We start from the raw sequence: 8,191 nt of genomic DNA, 5'->3' as shown, positions 1-8,191 counted from the left end.
CAGCATTTTGGTGTGCAAAGAATTTTTCTTATTCTTTTAAATAACAGAATTTAGAGCCAAAAGGATTTTTAGAGACCATATAAACCAAATCTGACATTTCACAGAAGTAAATATTGTGGTTGAGAGAAGTTTATATGCACTGGCCCAAATTATGCAAATAATTTATTGGAGAGCCAGAACTAACATCCAGGCTCGTTGGTTCTTTTCAGCTGTACAGACGGCATATAAATTTTTTGTTGCTATTTTTTCCAGAGGAAGAAAGAAACTATTTTTAAAAATGCCAAATTAACCAAATCCAGAATACCAAACCACAGAAACGATTGAATTTCCTGAAGGCAGGAAAAGTAACCAAAATTATTCATCATTGGTCAATAGTTGTGTTATTGCTCAGTCTAAATGGCATTTAAGCCCCCCTTTTTTCTTACTAATTTCCCTTCCTAAGGTCTGTCTCTCTCCCTTTCCCCAAAGGCACCTTTCAGGTCCTTTGTAATTCCCATTGTTACTCTCTTCGGTGCTTCTTGCCTCCAAGATAGTCTAGTGGTACAACCGACTCTTAACTATTTTCAATATAATTTCTTATAGAAAACAATGAATTTTCCCTTCATAGAAACCCACTAACAAATAGTCCATATCTCACATGTCTAGGTAGAAACACTCACCTCTCTTCAAGAACCTGTAAAAGGCAAATCAACTTCGGATTTCACGTTAACCTATTAGGAAGCATAGCTTTCCTGAACCTCCTCAGAATTGTTTGCCTGGTATTGAGGATACTGGTGATAAATAGCATTTAATAGATAAAATTATAATCCTCAGGTTTGCCATTAATACATTTATTTTTGATTTTATAAATAACTAAAACAAATTCAGTCACTGACAGAAATCTCTCCCTAAGTAAATTTAAATCTCATGCAGTCAAGGAACAACCAATGTGCTTAAAAAAACCCACAGCTGAGCTGAAAACTTTTTCTTTCATAAGAACTTTTTAATCATTATTTAGAAATGCAGTTATATTCATAGAACAATTAAAATTAAGTTAAACTTTATACAAATATTAAAATACTATCTTTACACCCACTGCAATGTACAGGATAACAAATATATATATATATAATAAAATAAAGCAAACCCAAAGTGATTGAATGACATTCTGCACAGAGTCAATTATGCATGCGTTGTTTTAAACCGTTATATATGACTACATTCCTGCAAAGGATCTCATAGTGGTGTGACAGAAAGAAACTAGGGTAGGGCAACGTGGGCTGCCACACCACCCCTTGCTCATCTCTTCTCCCTGCTTGGCAATCTGTGTGGTTTGCCCCATGCCCCCTTCAGCTAGCTCTACTGCTTGGCAGAGGCTTCCAACTTGGGGTTTTCATTCAAAATTCTACTAGGTTTTCAACTGGAAATTAAGAGGAGTTGCTTCCCAGCAAAGCTGGGCCTGCTGCCTCTCCCTCTGTGGGGAACCAGCTACTGCACCATTCAGCCCAAACATCTGCCAAGCAAAATACTCTCCAAGCCCCTCAAGAGTTGAAAACTTTTTACAGTACTTCTATAGTCTCTTTTCACCACTGAAGAAATATCACCTACTTTATGTGATCACTATCAATCAATTATTCTAATACTGAAAGTATATCCAAGGTACTTAAAATAAGTAAATGAATACACACCTCTACTGCCAAGGCTGTAAAGCACCGTACACATGATGGTGTGTAGTATGTCATAGCGAAGCACCAGTCTTACATTCTGTTAGAAGTGAAAGCAAAAAGTTTTATCATGGATAAAGATTCGAGGAACTGGGACACACCAGGACACAGCAGGATATCACAGTGCTCCACATTGCAGGAAGACATGAGGTTTTTATCGGGTGGAGTAAACAAATGCTCCATGCTCATAGGCACAAAACGGGGTACATGGCAAAAGTTACAAGGGGTCATTAAACTACAAACTTTCTTAACATTATCAGTTCTATTTTCCAACCTCCTGGAACATGTTGACCAAGGCATTCTTCGTGGATCAAGCTGCGTAAACATTCTTGACCAACATCTTTTACCAAACAATTCCTTATACAAGCTAAAGTCTTGACCATCGCTCTTTTCTGTGCTACATGCAGTTAAACTTTTACAAGAAGTTGAATTGTCTCTTTAGGGCAGAAGAAGTAAAGATTTCAGGCCTAGCTGCAGTTTTGATTCAAAATGGAGTTTTAATGAAGTTCTGGGCAGCCATCTTAGTTATGCCAAATGCCTCGGTTCTGGGGTTGTAACAGTGGGATAAGGAGGGAGATCACCAAAATGTTATCAGCAATTTCTGAATTCTCAGAGCACCAGGAATACAATGAACTGATTAATACATCCTCCATAGGTCCTTAAGACTTTATTTCCAAATTAATGTGCCCAATATATCTTGGGCACCTCTCCCATTTACAACAGCAGCACATACATAACAGAACTTTGTAATGGATTTGGTGGGCTCCCGTTTCCCACTGGTCAACTATTTGTTCCATGGACATTAAGGCCCCCACATTGCAAATTAGAAACTATGAATGTACATACACGGAAAAATAAAATCTCTGTGATTCTATTACTCAGAGATAAATGTAAACACCTAGGAATGGATTTATTTTTAATTTATTTTCTTATTTAATATAAAAATAAAATGGAAAATCTTTTCATGTTATTAAATCCTCTCCTACAGCATTTTTTTCTAAGAGCTGTGTAGCATTACATTCTATGGCTGTTGTTGTTAGGTGCCGTTGAGTCAGTTCAAACTCATAGCGACCCTATGTACAACAAAAGGAAACACTGCCCGGTCATGCACCATCCTCACAATTGTTATACTTGAGCTCATTGTTGCAGCCACAGTGTCAGTCCATCTCGTTGAAGGTCTTCCTCTTTTTCGCTGACCCTCTACTTTACCAAGCATTATGTCCTTCTCCAGGGACTGATCCCTCTTGATAACATGTCCAAAGTATGTGAGATGTGGTCTCGCCATCCTTGCTTCAAAGGAGCATTCTGGTTGTACTTCTTCCAAGATATATTTGTTTGTTCTTTTGGCAGTCCATGGTATATTCAATATTCATTGCCAACACCATAATTCAAACGCATCAATTCTTCTTTGGGCTTCGTTATTCATCGTCCAGCTTTCACACGCATATGAGGCAATTGAAAACACCATGGCTTGAGTCAGGCACACCTTAGTCTTCAAGGTATTATCTTTGCTTTTTAACACTTTAAAGAGGTCTTTTGCAGCAGATTTGCCCAGTGCAATGTGTCTTTTGATTTCGTGACTGCTGTTTCCATGGGTATTGATTGTGGATCCAAGTAAAATGAAATCCTTTGACAACTTCAATATTTTCTCAGTTTATCATGAAGTTTATCAGTACAGTTGTGAGGATTTTTGTTTTCTTTATGTTGAGGTGTAATCCATACTGAAGGCTATAGTTTTTGATCTTCGTCAGTAAGTGCTTCAAATCCTCTTCACTTTCAGCAAGCAAACTTGTGTCATCTGCATAACATAGGTTATTAATGAGTCTTCCTCCAATCCTGATGCTCCGCTCTTCTTCATATATTCCAGCTTCTCAGATTATTTGCTCAGCATACAGATTGAATAAGTATGGTGAAAGGATACAACCCTGACGCACACTTTCCCTGACTTTAAACCACACAGTATCCTCTTATTCTCTTCAAGCGACTGGCTCTTGGTCTAGGTACAGGTTCCTCATGAGAACAATTAAGTGTTTGGGAATTCCCATACTTCAAAATGTAATCCACAATTTGTTATGATCCACACAGTCTAATGCCTTTCAATAGTCAATAAAACACAGGTAGACATCTTTCTGGGTATTCTCTGCTTTCAGCCAGGATCCATCTGACATCAGCAATGATATCCCTGGTTCCATGTCCTCTTCTGAATTTGGCTTGAATTTCTGGCAGTTCCCTGTTGATATACTGCTGCAGCCACTTTTGAATGATCTTCAACAAAATTTTACCTGCATGTGATATTAATGATATTGTATGATAGTTTCCACATATGGTGGGATCACCTTTCTTGGGAATAGGCATAAATATGGATCTTTTCCAGTTGGTTGGCCAGGTAGCTGTCTTCCAAATTTTTTGGCATAGACAAGTGAGCACTTCCAGCACTTCATCCATTTGTTGAAACATCTCAATTGGTATTCGGTCAATTCCTGGAGCCTTGTTTTTTGCCAATGCTTTCAGTACAGCTTGGACTTCTTCCTTCAGTACCATGGGTTCCTGATTGTATGCTACCTCCTGAAATGGTTGAACATCAACCAGTTCTTTTTGGTATAGTGACTCTGTGTATTCCTTCCATTTTCTTTTGATGCTTTGTGTGTCGTTTAATGTTTTCCCCGCAGAATCCTTCAACATTTCAACTCAAGGCTTGAATTTTTAATTCAGTTCTTTCAGCTTAAGAATTGCTGAGCGTGTTCTTCCCTTTTGGTTATCTATCTCCAGTTCTTTATACATGTCATTAAAATACTTTACTTTGTCTTATTGAGCTGCCCTTTGAAATCTTCTCTTCAGCTCTTTTACTTCATCATGTCTTCCTTTTGCTTTAGCTACTCAACGTTCAAGAGCAAGTTTCAGAGTCTCTTCTGACATCCAGTTAGGTCTTTTCTTTCTTTCCTGTGTTTTTAAAGACCTCTTGCTTTCTTCATGTATCATGCTCTTGATGTCACTCCACAAGTCTTCTGGTCTTCGGTCATTAGTGTTCAATGGGCCAATCTATTCTTGAGATGACCTCTAAGTTCAGGTGGGATATACTCAAGATCGTACCTTGGCTCTCGTGGACTTGTTCTAATTTTCTTCAGTTTCAACTTGAACTGCATATAAGCAATAGATGGTCTGTTCCACAGTCGACTCCTGGACTTGTTCTAACTGATGATATTGAGCTTCTCCATCATCTCTTTCCACAGATGTAGTCTATTTAGTTCCTGTGTATTTCATCTGGTGAGGTCCAGGTGTATAGTCACTGATAATGTTGGTGAAAAAAGGTGTTTGCAATGAAGTCACTGGTCTTACAAAATTCTATCATGGGATCTCCAGTATCATTTCTATCACCTCAGTCATAGTTTTCAACTACTGATCCTTCTTCTTTGTTTCCAACTTTTTCATTCCAATCACCAGTAATTATCAATGCATCCTGATTGCTCGTTCCATCAATTTCAGACTGCAGAAGTTGGTAAAAATCTTCAATTTCTTCATCTCTGGCCTTAGTGGTTGGTGAATAAATTTGAATAATAGTGGTATTAACTGGTCTTCCTTGCAGGCATATGGATATTATCCTATCACTGACAGCATTGTACTTTAGGATAGATCTTGAAATGTTCTTTTTGATGATGAATGCAATGCCATTCCTCTTCAAGTTATCATACCTGGCATAGTAGACCATATGATTGTCCAATTCAAAATGGCCAATACCAGTCCATTTCAGCTAAAAATGCCTAGGGTATCCTTGTTTTTGTGTTCCATTTCATTTTTGACAATTTCCAATTTTCCTAGATTCATACTTTGTACATTCCAGGTTGCAATTACTAATGGATGTTTGCAACTGTTTCTTCTCGTTTTGAGTCCTGCCATATCAGTAAATGAAGGTACCGAAGGCTTGACTCCGTCCATGTCATTAAGGTCAACTCTCCTTTGGGGGCGCAGCTCTTCCCCAGTCATCTTTTGAGTGCCTTCTAACCTAAGGGGCTCATCTTCCAGCACTATATCAGACAATGTTCTGCTCTGCTCATAAGGTTTTCACTGGCTATTTCTTTCAGAAGTAGACTGCTGGGTTCTTCTTCCTAGTCTGTCTTAGTCTGGAAGCTCAGCTGAAACCTTTCCTCTATGGGTGATCCTGCTGGTATTTGAATATCAGTGGTATAGCTTCTAGCATCATAGCAACTTGCAAGACCTCAGAGTACGACAAACTGACAGACACTTGGGGGATTCTATAGCTGTTTCATGAAAATATACTAATCATTGACCATTTATATCAGTTTCAGTTCTTTGCTAATAAGAACAATACTGGTATGAATATTCTACCATACATATTTGTTGCACACATTCATGCCTATTTCTTTATGAGAGAATAAAAGAAATGGAATCTCTGGTCTCAGGCTGATGGAGTCTCTGGTTTATGTGGCCCTTTTTATCTCTTGGGCTAATATTTTCCTTGTGTCTTTGGTGTTCTTCACTCTTCTTTGTTCCCAGCAGGCTGAGTCTGTTGTGATATCACCCATCTCATTTCTTATAGGGGTTATTTGCTTCCTCTTCTGGTTTTCTTTTGTCATTTTGATCAATAGTTTGTCAATTTTGTTCTGTCTTTTCAAAGAACCAGCTTTTGGTCTTGTTAACTCTTTCAATTGTTTTTCTATTCTCTATCTCATTTAATTCTGCTCTAGTTTTTATCATATCATTTATTCTGGTGCCCAAGGGCTTCTTTTGCTGCTTGCTCCCCTTTCCTTTTATCTCTTGAGAGATAAAAGGTGGTGCAGGCCACACCCCAGGGAAACTCCCTTTACATTGGATAAGGGATGTGACCTGGGTAAGGATGGTGTTACAATCCCACCCTAATCCTCTTTAACATAAAATTACAATCACAAAATGGAGGCCAACCACACAATTCTGGGAATCATGGCCCAGCCAAACTGACACACAAATTTTGGGGGGGATATAATTCAAACCATGACAGTCCACCCTTTGGCCCCCAAAAAAATCACATCCTTGCAACATGGCAAACATATTCACCCCATCATATCATAGCAAAATTCTTAACTCCAAGTCCAAAATCCAAAAATTCCTCTTTATCTGTGAAATCTAGAATATAAGTTATCGGCTTCCAAAGGTACAATGGCAGAACAGGCACAAGCTAGACATTTCCATTACAAATGGGAGAAACTGGAGGGAAAGAAGGGATAACAGGCACCAAACAAGTCAGCAAAACACATTACATTAGCCCTCAAGGATTTGAAAATAAAATTCTGTTCTCTGAGACAATTTACACAATGGTCCTGCCCTCCAGACCCTAGGTATTGGCCACAGTCTCCAGATTCTGAGTGGAAGCACCTTGGTCCTGGGCTTCAGCTCCACCTTCCAGGCCCACTGGGACGGTAACTCTGGTCCCTCGGCTTTAGGCGCACCATTCTTCTAGTTCATCTGAGTGGCAACTCCACCCTTAGAAGCACCAGAGGCCATTGCTCCATCCTTTGAAACCCCCGAGGTCATGGCCATAACTTTTGAGACCAAGGCAGCACAGCTTCTTGTGTCCCTTGTCTCTTCAGCTTGTTTCCTGGTTTCTTAGCCTCACGCCCACATCTGTCCTGCTGGGGCAAGTGTTCCAAAGCTCTGTAGCCCCACCAGTAAGTGCCCTGAGGCACCCCACTCTGCCAGGAAGCCTCCGGTGCACAGGCACTCGGCTCTCTCACTCTGTGGGTCAGCTGTAGTGCCATCTTGTGCTGGTCTCCTGGTTCTGCTGCTGTTGATTCTGTGCCACTGCTGCTCCTCTATCCATGCAGTTTCAAAACCGCTTCCACATTTTAGGTATCTGTTAGAGCAGCACCCCACTTTCTCGGTACCAAATTCTGTCTTAGTCATCTAGTGCTACTGTAACAGAAATACCACAAGTGGATAGCTTTAACAAAGAGAAATTTATTTCTTCACAGTCTAGTAGGCTTCAAGTCCAAATTCAGGGCATCAACTCCAGGGGAAGGTTTTCTCTCAGTCAGCTCTGGAGGAAGGTCCTCGTAGTCATCAATCTTCCCCTGGACTAGGACCTTCTCTGCTCAGGAATCTCAGGTCCAAAGGACCTGCTTTCTTGGTGGTATGAGGTCCCCCCACTCTCTGCTTACTTCCCTTTCCTTTTATCTCTTGAGAGATAAAGGTGGCGTAGGCCACACCCCAGGGAAACTACCTTTACATTGGATCAGGGGTGTGGCCTGGGTAAGGGTGGTGTTACAATCCTACCCTAATCCTCTTTAACATAAAATTACTATCACAAAATGGAGGCCAACCACACAATTCTGGGAATCATGGCCCAGCCAAATTGATACACACATTTTTGGGGGGGACATAATTCAAACCATGACAACAACTTACAGACTGGGAAAAAATTTTGGCTATGACATATCAGATCAGGGTCTAATCTCTAAAATCTGCAAGATACTGCAAAACTTCAACAACAAAAAGAC

Source organism: Trichechus manatus, unplaced genomic scaffold (genome assembly GCF_000243295.1).
Source record: "Trichechus manatus latirostris isolate Lorelei unplaced genomic scaffold, TriManLat1.0 scaffold00012, whole genome shotgun sequence".
Lineage (NCBI taxonomy): Eukaryota > Metazoa > Chordata > Mammalia > Sirenia > Trichechidae > Trichechus > Trichechus manatus.
The sequence above is the reverse complement of the archived record's forward strand: the minus strand, read 5'-3'. Positions refer to the sequence as shown.